The 14,952-nt window shown below is 38.2% G+C and overlaps 1 non-coding gene across 1 annotated transcript; it reads left to right on the plus strand.

The window, feature by feature from the left end:
- Positions 1-6,921: 6,921 nt before the first annotated feature.
- Positions 6,922-7,027, plus strand: LOC118480101. The gene has a single exon (XR_004861737.1). It is a non-coding gene; the product is annotated as a small nucleolar RNA R71 (small nucleolar RNA).
- The last annotated feature ends 7,925 nt before the right edge of the window (positions 7,028-14,952 follow it).

Raw genomic sequence — 14,952 nt, forward strand, 5'->3', positions numbered from 1 at the left:
TACGCTTGCTCTACTGCCAGTGAATTGGGAGACTTCAACAAGGTAGTTGGATGGATTGGTTAACGAATGATCAATAGGAGATTGATATCCGTACCGCAATGGCGAACGAAGAAACAGTCATGACTGATGTCGTGGACGAGGGAGCCGAAGAACCAAAACTCGGAAATACCCCTGTGATAAGGGAATATCCCGAAGTTTTTCCCAAGGACTTGCCAAAAACTACCTCCTCAACGACAAGTTGAATTTCGCATCGATTTAATTCCAGATGCAGCGCCTGCTGTTAATGCACTTTAGCGACATACACTTTCGGAGATGCAAGGATTGCCAGTGTAACCTCAGTGATTGCTAGAGAAGGAAGATAACAGACCAAGATTCCCTTTTGGGTAATCCTAATTCTGCTCGTCAATAAGAAGGACGATACCTTCCGAACTGACAGCAAACTACCAGGAGCCGAACGACCTAACCAACTAGAGTTGATAACTCTTGCTAAGGATTAACGAATTATTTAACTTACTGTGAGGATTCAACTATTATTTCACAACTGACCGATGATCGAGTGTGATTAGCTGTGACTCCAGGAAGAAAGCATGCCGAGAAAATGGCGGGACAATAATTTGTTTCAGACGTACACAAGAATGGTGCTTCCTACACGACGCATAGAACGATTCTACACCAAATACGAAACCCTGAGAATCTAGGAAACACGTACTTAGGACCGTCGGGAACCCAGGTCCAAATTCACAAAGCTTGTTGATTTGGAACCACATCGGTTAACTCAAGCAGACACCATTAACCTGACATATATGCCAGTTCCGTTGACCAAAGAGAAAAGCACTTAAACTTCTTTTGTTGAAATCTTTACTTTTGCTTCTAGCAAATAGATGTTTGCATCTCTACTCCCCTTGATAGTAGTTGCATCGCGTTGATTTCCTTCGCTAAGAGCGAACACACATTTGTTTCGATACTTGGTCGTTTCTTCATTTTAGCAAGTACTCATTGCTTCAGTACTCGGAAACTTTCATGACATACATGCATCATTTGCTGCGCATGTGGTTTCGTTTCAAACAAACACTTCATTGAAATTTAAATACTATTTTGCTAAACCTAGTTACTGATTCGTGATTCGAATAACCTACATTATTGTTATTGTTGGCTCTTTTGTTACCAAGGTCAACACACTTCCTTGAAATGGCTTTCCTTCAAGTTACATGGTTTACCTTTGTAACCGTACCGAGATTCCTTTATTGATACATACGTTTATTGCCAGGTTACGCTAAAACCAAGTTCAATTGCTTGAACTTATCCACTTCGTAAATCCAGTTTAGGACGTCATATGATGTATTGAGAGCATCATATTCAAATCATTTGGCAAAGATTCTTTTGTTTTGAGTCGTAGTAGACTTGTTTGGTCTACGACTTCACTAACTCATTTGTTGGTCATGACACCTTGTGGGGATACTTTCACAAAATTGAAGCTTGCGCTTATTTGGTGACCCACTTCGTACACGGATTTAATTGATTATTTGACAACTTGCCCTAAATCCGTTTTGTTTATCACGATTAAATCGTTCTCGACACACTTGCGTGTTGAGGCAAAGGTACATAAATTCATTTCATATCACAGTGTACCTCCTAACGATTCTTTTATGATCAATCGAATGCCTCGCGGCACTTATTGCTTTCTTACCTTCGATTAAAAACAACGACTCTTTGATGTTCCATATTCAACTGAAAAACTTTATGACATTGTGTAAATCAATTCTTCAGGCTTGTTTCGGTACACTTTCATTTGATTTCAAACATGGTGAACTTGTTCAGTCACCACTAATATTGAATTTCGTCATTACTACATCTTGTAGAGTCGTTACAAACTTGTAGCTTGTGCTAATCATGGTCGACTGTTCCACACAAAACTACATATATTTCTGTTTGACCCATCATTTAAACATTCTGATGCAACTACGAATTAAGACAATAATACACCAGAGTCGCTTGCACTTCATTCGGTGTATTCTCACAATTCAGGAATGTCAACACCCTAAACCTTACCATTCATTTATTCGGGAGCTGACAGATCATTTTACTATCACATTTGAGTTGTTGAATTTAAATTCATATAGCGGATGCTATGGTTTGTGCAAACTCGTTTGCATTTTCCGATCGATCGTTTGAGAATCTGATTAGTCAAAACTCCTCTTTTGTGGAACCCCCCTGCTAGCTGGATTACACTAGACTATACGTCAAGTACGTCTTGTACCTTTGACATCAAATGCTAAAAGCACATACCTTTTAACCACAGATTTGGGTTGTTATATACTCTTGGACTCATGACGGGTGGTCCGTAGGACAACCCTTAAAAGGTCTAAATGTACGCACATTCCATGCTTTATTCAGTTAATTGCTTGAACTTGGTAACCACTCTATGTTTGATTTTGCAGGTGTTAAAGTGCATAAAAGATGGATATTATGGAGCTTGGATGGATGCTAGATGATGGTGGAAACAAGAATTATTGATTCCACTTGTAATGAAAGAAACAAGAAAAAACATAACATACAGCACCATAACCTACGGCTCTGGCCGCAGGTTACGGCTCCAACATGTCCAAATTTCATCGCCGTAAGACAGGAGCTCCTTGCCGTAAAGAACCACTCAGAGCCGTAACCTACGGCCGATCAAAATTTGACGTGATGTCGTGGTCACAATCAAATTTAATCCAAATATAACTAAATAGATAGTGGTAAGTGGGTATCGAACATAGGGAGTTTGTGGAATATGTGTTATTTCAAGGTTTATCTAAATTAACTAAATTAGACTAATTGCAAGAAAATAAAATTCAAGAGTTGATTTGTTTGATTTTAAAACTTAGGAATGCTAAGCTAATTGCAAAAATGTAAGTTTAGTTGTAAACAATTTCGAGACAGATGACCATCTTTAGTTTCCAGTTTGTTTCAATGGTTGTACTATCATCCACTAGAAAGAATCACATATTCATGATTCATGTAAAATTACTTGTTGTGATAAAAGGGAACGAAGTACTCAGATTCCTAGAACATGAGGTTGTTACCCGATGACCAATCAATCCTTACCCCATCCTAACTTTACCCATGATATCTCGATTGCCAACGGCACCAAGAACGTATGATTTCAAGAGAGGATAAAACAAGACTCAACAATTTACAAGCAAGTAATCAAACACCATAGTAAACAAAACATAAATAAGTTTACCATTCTAGAAATTGAGAATCAAAATACAACCGTCTTAACAACCTTCAACTAAAGATGACCATAAAGAACCTAGCCACTCATGGCTTGGACAAACATTGTAGCAAAATAGAAGGAAATATTGTTCACAAAGATCACCAACAAAACTAGATAGATAGTAGATGATAAGATATGTTTTTCACTTCCAAGTGCCTCAAATATACTCCCCCAACTCGTCCCCCATCTTCCGTAACCGAATACCCATGATAAGATCCCATAAATCCTCATGAAATGGCCAATAAATGTGTAAGTTACATTTTGAGATCAGTCGGAGGTGTAACCTACGGCTCCCAGCCGTAGGTTACGGCTGTCAGCAGCTCCAAGGTCAACATAGGGTGCCGTAACCTACGGCCCTCAGCCGTAGGTTACGGCTCTGAGTGGTTCTTTACGGCAAGGAGCTCCTGTCTTACGGCGATGAAATTTGGACATGTTGGAGCCGTAACCTACGGCCAGAGCCGTAGGTTACGGTGCTGTATGTTATGTTTTTTCTTGTTTCTTTCATTACAAGTGGAATCAATAATTCTTGTTTCCACCATCATCTAGCATCCATCCAAGCTCCATAATATCCATCTTTTATGCACTTTAACACCTACAAAATCAAACATAGAGTGGTTACCAAGTTCAAGCAATTAACTGAATAAAGCATGGAATGTGCGTACATTTAGACATTTTAAGGGTTGTCCTACGGACCACCCGTCACATCCCCACACTTACCCGTTGCTTGTCCCAAGCAACTCATTCACAAACTATTTTCAACCCTCAAGCAATCAATCATGTAAACCAAGCTAAAGTGCCGTCCTTTTACTAACTTTCAATCATTCCACAAGGCACACTCCTCACAAGAACTCTCGGTGACAAGATAAATTAGCATGTTATGCTAAATCACTCAGTATGTGTGTGTGTGCGACAATAAGCTTGTATGAGAATCAAGTTTCCTCCTAACAAATATCTAGCATGCTTATGAATCAAGAAGGACTTACGGGTTGTAACGGGGCTGGGTGCAAGGGTAGGAAAATGGTGGAATACATATGAAAGAGCTAATTGATTTGACCCGATTTTATTTCCCCTACTAAACAACGCAAACAACTATATACAAAACATCATCAACTTCTAACTATCATTGAAACTAAACACTTTTTCTTTTTTTTTCTTCATATTTTTCGCTTTCTCTATCTCTTTTTTTTCATAACACATCAAACTCAACAATATATACAAGAACATCAATACTACATCCTAAATCTCCTAAACCGGGTCATCTCAAAAGGTAAAATTTTGTAGGAAGTAGGTTTGGGTCACAACCGAATGGTATAAGGCTCAAACATGGCTTTCTAAAGACCAAACCCCCACCCCTCACAATACCAAGCTCATATATGTAATGTATGAGGTCCAACCCACCAATCCCGCACTCTCACACATCTAGACGAGGCTTCCTAAAAGTCCCCTATCATTTCCAAAAGCATGCTAACTCTAGGATTTAACAAGTATTCACACACAAGTTCTATTAACACACTACACACACCGCCACTCAAACAAAGAAATATCAATAACACTCATATGTGGCTCAATTCTCACCAAGAAAAGACTAGGAATGGGTGTCGGTGTGTCAAATGGAACAATATCAAGTGTTCAAATTTCGACAATTTTTCGCTTGATTTCACAATTTTTAAAATTCTCAAAAATTTCCCCCCATCCCCACACGTGGGATACATTGTCCCAATGTATGGTTTTGAGGGGAAGATCGCTTTTACCCAAAAACATTAGCTTTCGCTAATACTCTCAAATCCCAAATTTCTTTTTGTATTATTTTTTTTATTATTTTTTTAAACACATCATCAACTAGCCCAACCCCAAAACATAACATCAAACTAATACACCCCCAAACCTCCCAACCATAAACAAAAGCAAACAACTAACTACCAAAATTTCAAAGCTAAAGAACATAACAAGACTAAGGAAAGAGTACATTGACCTGGTGAAGTTTGACACAACCGATGTTGTAGACAATCCGACTTCCTATCACCACCTTCACACAAATATCCGTACATCTTCCCCACACTTGAATGTCGCCATGGCCCTAAAACATAGAAAGATAAAAACAACAAGATCAATATAAAACCCCGGGTTGCCTCCCGAGCAGTGCTAAGTTTCGAGTCTTCAGCCAGACCGTGCCACCCCTATTTATGGTGGCTCAAAGAATCGGCTCCTGCCATCTCCATCACTTCCTTGTGCCATTGAGCAAAATGCATCCATCTTGTTTTGATTCGGTGGGTAATCAAATACGCTCTTGCTTGAACCCATATGCTTTTCTTCACGATCCGGTGGGTGATTTCTTCTCATTCTTTGGAACATCTTTTTTATACAATCACTAGACTCACCACCCTTCCCCTCAATGGATTCATAACTAATCACTTTAGTTTGAACATCAAAGGACAACTTACGCTTCTTTTCGGTCATGGTAATAATCCCATCTCTACAATTAATTTGAGCATTTGCTGTGTATAGAAACGGTCTACCTAAGATTACCCTTTGTTGTGCTGCTATTTTTGGTAGAAGCATAGTCTAGAACTAGAAAATCCACCGGGTATTCGAATTCTCCCAAACGAATCATAACACTCTTAACTATTCCCCGTGGATGCCTCCAACTCTCATCCGCCAAGCAAACAATAGTGTCTACATCCTCAAGCGGACCGAAATCGTACATGTCATATAGCTCACCCGGTAACACACTCATGCTCGCCCCATAATCCAACAATGCATGAGGAATTTTTAGTTTCCCCACTCGGATAGGCACGATTGCCGCTCCATACTCTTTATCATTCTCGATTTCGGCATCTTTTTCCAAACCTGCATTCACTTGATATGAAGAAGTTAGCAATGTTTCATTAAATTAAGTACTAGGAACGGTGCTTACCACATTGATATTAACACTTTTAATGTTTTTGGGATTTATCACCGTGTCACTTGGTAACTGGCCTTTTGCTTTCTTCAATATCGCCACTTCACTTGCAAGTTGACCCATTTGGGTGGTCAAAGTTTGAATCGCTTTATCACGGGCCTCGTCCTTTTGCATCCGAACCTCATCACGTTGATTCATTCGTTGCATTTCAACTTGCATCGCCTTCAACATCTCCATTACTTCGTTTCCACCCGAAGAGCTTTGACCCGTTTGATATTGCCTTTGAAATCCTTGGTTTCCTTGGAAATTTGGGTTAGCTTGATTTGAAGGGTTCCCATACCGAAAATTCGGGTGGTTCCTCAACCCGGGGTGGTAAGTATTAGAATTCATGTTGTTATAATTTCTACCACCCCCTCATTGACCTTGAACGGCATGAACTTCTTCATATTGCCCTTCCACCATTCCTTGGCAATTTTTAGCCGCATGACCTATTTCATTACACAATGCACAAACATCATAAATTTGGTTAGTGGTTTGAACATTACCGTCATCTATTGCGTGCACTTGAGGTCGGGCAATGGCCGGTCGTGCTCTCCTCGATGCTTGAGTTTTTCTTTTTGATGTAGTTGCCATGCTCTCCAAAAACTCCCAATCATCATTCTTGTAATTTGTACCAAAAGTCCCATCGGTGATAGACATTAAATCACGAGCATCTTCAGCACTCAACCCCTCGTGAAAAGCATTCATTAATTCCAACAATTCAATTCCATGGTGAGGGCAATTTTTGATCATCATATTGAAACGCTCAAAAGCCTCATGAAACATTTCACCATGTTGTTGTTGAAAGCTCCTCAACCCTTTTCTAGCATCATTCGTCTTTTGAGTAGTGTAAAATTCATCCAAAAAGGTTTGTTGCATTTCCCCCCATGTATATATAGATGCTGAAGGTAATGTGTAGAACCACTTTTTCGCCTTGTCTTCCAAGGAAAATTGGAATAGTACCAATTTAATATCATCGGCTGAGAATCCTTGACTCCCAAGAGTGTTGCAAATCGAGTCATAAGCCTCCAAATGAAAGTAAGGCTCCTCCGTTGCTAAACCCTTATACTTAGGCAAGCTTTGTAATGAGTTAGTCCTCACTTCAAATGTCCTCCCTTGATCATTGTGAGGAATGACTACCGGTGAAGGATTATGAGTGATTACCGGCCTAAAATGCACTTCAATGCCCCTCACATTTTCTCTAAGGTGCCTCCTTGGTACACCGAACCTACCCCTTGGAGGAATAGGACCCATTGGCCTTGGTACATGCCCTTGTGGTGCAATTGGTTGTTGAAACTGTTGTTGTGGCATCGGTGGGCGTTGAATTGGTCTTTGGAATTGTGGTTGTACGTGTTGCGGTCGAACTTGTTGCAATGGTGTAGGGCGTTGCATTTGTGGCCCTTGTGGTCTTGGCCGAATGTGTTGTGGTATGAGTTGTTGTTGTTGTTGTACTCCACCAACACTTGGCATTACTTGCATTTGACCTTGCATGTATCCGAATTCTCCTTGATTTCCATCACCCCCATAAGCATACCCGTCTTCATCAAAACCTTCAAACTCCTCATATCCTTCATCATACCCATCTCCTTGAATTCCCGAAGATTGCCCAAATGGAAGAGTCGAGTATTGGAAACCCGACTGGTTTGAGGGTCTAAATGATGTAGTATGGACAATGGTCGAGTTTGGTGCTATGGTATGGCTTGAATATGATGGACCCGCACCCGGGAAGAAATGGGATAGTGGTGGTAGAGTGGTGGAAGGATTGAAGGTAATGGTTGGTTCTTCTTGAGTAGTAATGGGTTGTGTGGTGTTGGTTGGTGTAACATTTTGAAGTATGGTGGGTTAGGTGGTATTGGCTGGAAAGGTAGTATTTGGTGAAGGTTGAGTGGATGTTGGTGTAAAAGGTGGAGTAGGTTCACCCATAGTGGGTGGTGGTGGTGGATCCCTATCCATGTATCGAAGTGGTGTAATCGGTGTAATTGGTGTTGTTGGTGAACCGCTGATTGTATTTTCCCTTAACAAAATTCTGTTTGCTCGCAAAGTTCGTTCGATTTCTAGATCAAACACTAGTGGTGAAAGCTTGTGAGAGCTTCTAGTACGCATGCACCTGTAAATACCTGCACACTAACACACCCCGCGTAAACCAGAAAAATAACAAACTTAAAAAGAACTAAAATAACACACGTTGCGCACTACTCCCCGGCAACGGCGCCAAAATTTGGCGTGATGTCGTGGTCACAATCAAATTTAATCCAAATACAACTAAATAGATAGTGGTAAGTGGGTATCGAACACAGGGAGTTTGTGGAATATGTGTTATTTCAAGGTTTATCTAAATTAACTAAATTAGACTAATTGCAAGAAAATAAAATTCAAGAGTTGATTTGTTTGATTTTAAAAATTAGGAATGCTAAGCTAATTGCAAAAATGAAAGTTTAGTTGTAAACAATTTCGAGACAAATGACCATCTTTAGTTTCCAGTTTGTTTCAACGGTTGTACTATCATCCACGAGAAAGAATCACATAGACATGATTCATGTAAAATTACTTGTTGTGATAAAAGGGAACGAAGTACTCAGATTCCTAGAACGTGAGGTTGTTACCTGTTGATGCATATTTTGTCTATCGCCTTCGTCAATCCGAGTCGTAGTGAGAAGCCAGAAGAAATCTAGCACATTATATCATATTTAGTTAGAAATGGCAAGGTGGCAAACTTGTAATTAGTGTGAACTTTCATTTAGTTACCTTGACCATATAAATAGGAGGTATGTCATGATTTTAGTTAGAGATTTTGAGAGAGACTTTTAGAGATTGTTAGAGAGATTTGGAGATAGACTTTTGGAGAAGACTTGGAGAAGACTTTTTAGAGAGAGAAAGTTGTAGATTTGTGATTCTCGTATTGTTCTTGTCAAATTTAGCAATGGAATCACATTAGAAGTACGTTATCGTGTGTTTGGTCACGTTCGTTCACGGATTCCGCACGTGAAACGTTCGTTACGCAATCGAACGGTGTCAAAACCGGTCCTACAAGTGGTATCAGAGCTAGGAGCTCGATTGCTTGATCAAACACGTCGTTCTCGTACAGATTTCAGCCGATTCAGAGCCGATTCAGATCCGATTTCTCCTATTTCTTCATCTTCTACTTATTTCTTACGTTTTTTACTGAAAAACGTCAAATTGAACAGGTAAATACGGTTCAAATCGTCTGATTTTTGGATATGTTGTGCGTTTAGACCCGATCTACAATCCTACCAAATTTCAGCTCGAAACTCCAAGCCGTTTTGGAGAAATCTCGATTTTTCGGTCCGAATTCGCAGCTGTGGATCGCCTTTTTGAACATTTCAGGACCGCTTATTTGGTATTCATCGTGGTTCGCTCATAATCAATGATCTTGAATCGCTCGAAATTTCATTAGGTGGATCGCTCGTAATGAAATGTGTTGAACCGCTTATTTGACACAAGGTGGATCGCTTTTAATGACACAAGTCAGATCGCTCATATTGTAATACTCTTGAACCGCTTTTAAGACAGACTTTGGTCCGCTTATGTGTCGTCTTCTTCATGGCAGCTGATGTATGATTTGCATATGTTGGTCTGAATCGTAGTCAGAGTGCATGTGATCTTTACAAGGTCATATTGACATTATCATCACTTGTCGGTTAAGTGTCGGCCACTAGTTGTTTAAAAATTTTTGTTGATTCATGTGAAGCCCATGTGAAAAGAATATTACCACCGCCCCATTTGCTAAAAACAACCCAATCAAATTTTTTTCAAAACCGCCCAAAGGAACCAATTAAAGGCACTACCCACTTTAATAGCGGCCCAATCCACGTTTTTCTACACTGACCCACTTATACTTTCACCGCCCCACTTATACAAAGACCCAATCAAGATTACTGGAGGTGCTGCCATTTAAAGGTAAACACGTGTCGGGTTTGTTATTGCGAAAAAATGGCAATGGTATTTGATGAACAAGAAAACATTATGTTAGAGGATTTTAACAATTGGTATATGAGAACGATGGATACCGGTTATAGAAATGTGAGTACAGACACTTGGACTAAAAGTTTTGAACTATTCATATGTCAAAAGGAGGAGACGTTGAAAGAAATAGAAAACCGGTTTAAAATTTTAACAGATATTATGTGGAATAGGGGTATTAAGTTGTCAAATGAGGAATATCTTTCAAAATTGACAACTGCATTACCTGCTAAATGGGATGAGTTTATGGTTGAGCTAAAACAGAAAGATTACTTTCCCAAGCTTTCTCCACATCAATTCTTTAATGAAATTAGATCAGAGTGGTATAAGGAAGAAAAGAAAAAGAGGGAATTTTTGTCTGAGATGGAAAAGAATTTACATAGATTGGAGCTGGATGAACTCATTGAAGTTGATCGAAGAGTTTGTGGTTTTCTTGCAACAAAGAGTATTCTGAAATATGATATCAAAAGGAAATGTTATATTGATGATAATATGAATCCTTTTGACTTTGTTAAACTCTTTCGTGCAGGAATCGACAAGATGGAAACAAAGGATACTCCAAGGATTGAAGAATCTGTAGAGTTTGGATCTTCAAGCTCAGCATCAGCATGTTCAAAATGTGACAACTTGAAGACCGATAATGACAAACTTGTCAAAGATGCGGAAAGTTTGGCATTGGAGATCAAGAAGTTGAGAGATATGAAGCAAGCTGATGATAAACAGATTCTTATGGTTCAGGAAAATTGCAAAAACCTGAAAGCTGAAAATGACAAACTGTTTAGTAATTTGAACAGTTTGACATTTGAAAACAAGAAATTGAAAGAAAAGGAAAAGGTTTTTGAAGAGAAAATTAAGAATTTTGAAATTGAAAAAGCAAAAGGTGAAAAAGAATTTCAAAATCAACTGAAAATTCTTGAAGATGGGAGAAATGTTTTTAGCCAAAACAACATTGAAAAACAAAAACTGATCAATTCACATCTTCAGAAAATTATAAATTTGGAAAAAGAATGTGAATGTGCTCGAAAGAAAATCAAAGAGTTAGAAAAAGAATTTGAAAACAAACAGAAATCGTCAGAAGATGAGGATTTCTGGATTAAGCTTGAAAACAAAAATCTGAAAGCTAATGAAGTGAAACTTCAAGAACAGATAAATGTGTTGGAAAATGAAAAATCTGTTCTTGAAAATTTGAAAAATGAAAATGAAAAAACAATCAAGTCTCATTTTGGGAGAATATCTCAGCTTGAAAGTGAAGCTGAGAATTCGAGGAACAGAATTGATGAACTTGAAAAGAAGTTGATCGGTTTTGTGACTTCATCTGACAAGTTGAATATTCCTTGTCCAAAACCAATTAACTCTGCTCCAATAAGTGACGATGTCACAAACTTTGACTCTGTCAAAGTTGAAGATTGTGATGTAAAATCTGATGATGAACATGTTAAAATTGAAAAACAAAAATTGTTTTTAAATTTAAAAGAAAATTTTCAGAAAACTGTTCTACAATCGACTGAAAAAGGTGAATGTTCTAAACAGAAACCTTTGAAGAAGAAAGTGGAACAGAAACAAAAAGATAATAAAAGTTCATCAGATCGATCATCCAATCAAAAGAAAAAATTACAAAAAGTAAAAAATGAAAATTCAAAAATTGTTGGTAATAAGTGGTGCAGGTCGGACCACAGTGCTCAAAAGCCAAATCCAGCAAACTTGAGGAAGGAATATCACCAAGCCAGACAATGCTATGATTTGAGCGTTTGGTGTGAAGGTGGTATACGGTACGATAACAGAGTGTGTTACCGATGCGGTTATCAAGGACACATTGCTGTTAAGTGCCGGAATTGGAGTTATGAGACCAGAAGATGCTACGATTGTCAGATCAAAGGTCATATTGCCAGAGATTGCCGAAGGAGATCAAATGAAAGATCGAGGGCTGTATCTCAGAAAGTGGCAAGAAATCCAGTCAAAGTCAAACCCAAAGAACTGAAAGTTCAAGAACCAAAAGTTCAAAAACCAAAAGTTCAAGAACAGAAAGTTCAAGAGACGAAAGTGAAGCTTTCGCAGGGGCAGAAAGATAGACTGAGGAAAAAGAGGAAAAAGGCGAGAGAGTATCTCGAGCAGATTTTGTCCTCGGGTTCACCGGACAGATCGAATAAGAGTTCTGATGAATCAACTTCCTCGGCTGCAAAGTCAAGCAAGATGAATTCTTCAGATACAAATCTGAGGACTAAAGAGGATAAGAAGAAGAAGAAAGTGAAGTTTTCACTTCCCGGCGATGAATCTGACTCATCAAAGTCAGACAAGCCATTTTCAGGCAATGATTCTGGTTCGTTAAAACTAGAGGAGCCTTTGGTTGAGGTAAAAAAGGAGAATTCAGGTTTAGCAATGGATGATGCAAATTTTCCACCATTGTTGAACAAGAATTCGAAATCACCCAAGGACCGTCAGGCTTGGGTGAATCTGTTTAAATGAAAACCTGACTTGCCGGAGATCCCAAGATGGTATCGTGGATCATGAATCGGCACATTTCTTGAGAAATTTCACTTTGGTGATTTTTCGCTTCAAATGTGGTAAATCAGGGACATTAAGTTGTACTTGATTTTCTACAGATGGTTTATGATAAAACTGGAAATGATATATCTTTAAAATGTTTGAAGAAAACAAGATGAAGAGATAACCCCGAACCTACAAATGGTTGGTTCACAAACTAGTTTTTCCGGAAAAACCATTTTGATTAAAACAAACTTAAGTGTTTTGAAATCATAATGGGAAAATAGTTTGTTGTGAGGGGGAGTTCTGATTGTTTTTGCACGAGAATGGTGAATTGAGGTGATTCACATAATGTTGTCATATTTCTTGTATAGTTTGTTTTCAATTTTTCCTCAGAAAATCAAAATTGAAACATATTTTGATTTTAGGGGGAGTAAGAAAATTTAGAAAAATTTAAAAAATTGAAAAATGAAAATGAGTTTTGTTGCAAAAAGAGGAGATGATAGTACATTGGTGGACTATCACAGCATGCTAGAGATTTGTAAATTCAAAAATGTTTTAAACAAGTCTTACTAATGATGTGTCAGTAGACTTCGCACAGTTAGTAAATTGTATTCGAGATATAAACCTAAAATCAAACTTACTTATTTTGTGGGGAACACTACTTGGATATATAGGTAACCCCTGAAATCTCGTTTGAAAGGTTTCTTATTTTGAAATACTAGGTTCTTATACTTAAATGATGTCTGGGGTATTATTCCGGGACTTCTGCTGAACGGTGGTTCTGACCTAGTCCCTGGCTAATACTTGCTTCAATATGCTTGAAACATAGCATAAAGCCCTCAGCTGATTAGACAATAAAATTGATGATCAGTTGTTGTAGCTGAAAAGATCCTCTAAAGGGGACACACCGCTAAGTCGATGCTGATATCTCTCTGCTGAACGGAAGTTCTGACCTGAGATCCCTCAGTCTTCGCATTTTTCCCCTAATTTATATACAGATATCATTTGTAGTATACTTACCTGCAAATCAGAATATTGAGATCTGGATACGGGAGTATATTCAAGAGGTGGGACACTCAAATAAGTCTAAGTTATAAAACATTAAATACGTATCTTGAATCAATTGAAAATTTGTGTAGAGGTTTAAGTGGACAACAATACTGACAATCAGAAGTAAATTTGTTTTTAACATTTGCAGATTAATCAAGATCAACGGTGTTGGTGATATGTCTCAAAAAACCAATATGATCCTCTTGCACAATCTCTCAAAAATAGTGTTCATTTTTGTATTTCATTGAATTCAAAAATCCAAAAATATTGTATTTTTGTTTGATATTTGAAAACTTCAAAAAGATTTTCGACAACAGAGTGTGAAGAACTGATTTTCGACATTTCAAGTGTAAAACATGTTGAACTTGTGGTTTGGGAGAGAGTGTGAAATTGTGAAGATTTGAAATGCAAAATTGGTTCATTAACTTGATGACTAAGTTGAATGGTAACCTACAGTTTGATCTTCATAATTTTTCTTATACGATTAGTTAATTCATTAAGTTGAATTACAAATTGTATTGTTTTGTGATAGTATATTTGAGTATTGCAGGTTTCTGATCCTGTTGTTACGGATAGCCAGGAGACTCATCAGAACCAGAGAAGAGCTTAAACAGAGAAAGCCAGGAGTTGATTTCAATGGTGATAACGATTTCCAGACAGAGATCCCAGCATGATGATAGGGGGAGTCTGATGAAAGTTAGAGCCAGAGAAAAATCCAGGCATATGATTCCAGGAGGAAGTTTCTGAAAAAGAAATGATTCCAGGCAGAGTTCCTGAAGAAGATCGAACAAGATTGAGGTGCTGTGAATGATTGAAGACTCTCACTAAAGATTCCGTCAACATTCAAGGGGGAGTTTGTTAGTGCAGTTGTCTGTTGGCTACATCTTTGTTCGAGTCTTAGAGAGAGAGAAAGACAAGTCGTTACGAGTTTCACTACGAGATTGACTACGGCAATATCCAAGGGGGAGATTGTTGATGCATATTTTGTCTATCGCCTTCGTCAATCCGAGTCGTAGTGAGAAGCCGGAAGAAATCTAGCACATTATGTCATATTTAGTTAGAAATGGCAAGGTGGCAAACTTGTAATTAGTATGAACTTTCATTTAGTTACCTTGACCATATAAATAGGAGGTATGTCATGATTTTAGTTAGAGATTTTGAGAGATACTTTTAGAGATTGTTAGAGAGATTTGGAGATAGACTTTTGGAGAAGACTTGGAGAAGAATTTTTAGAGAGAGA

Source organism: Helianthus annuus, chromosome 6, assembly GCF_002127325.2.
Source record: "Helianthus annuus cultivar XRQ/B chromosome 6, HanXRQr2.0-SUNRISE, whole genome shotgun sequence".
Classification (NCBI taxonomy): Eukaryota; Viridiplantae; Streptophyta; class Magnoliopsida; order Asterales; family Asteraceae; genus Helianthus; species Helianthus annuus.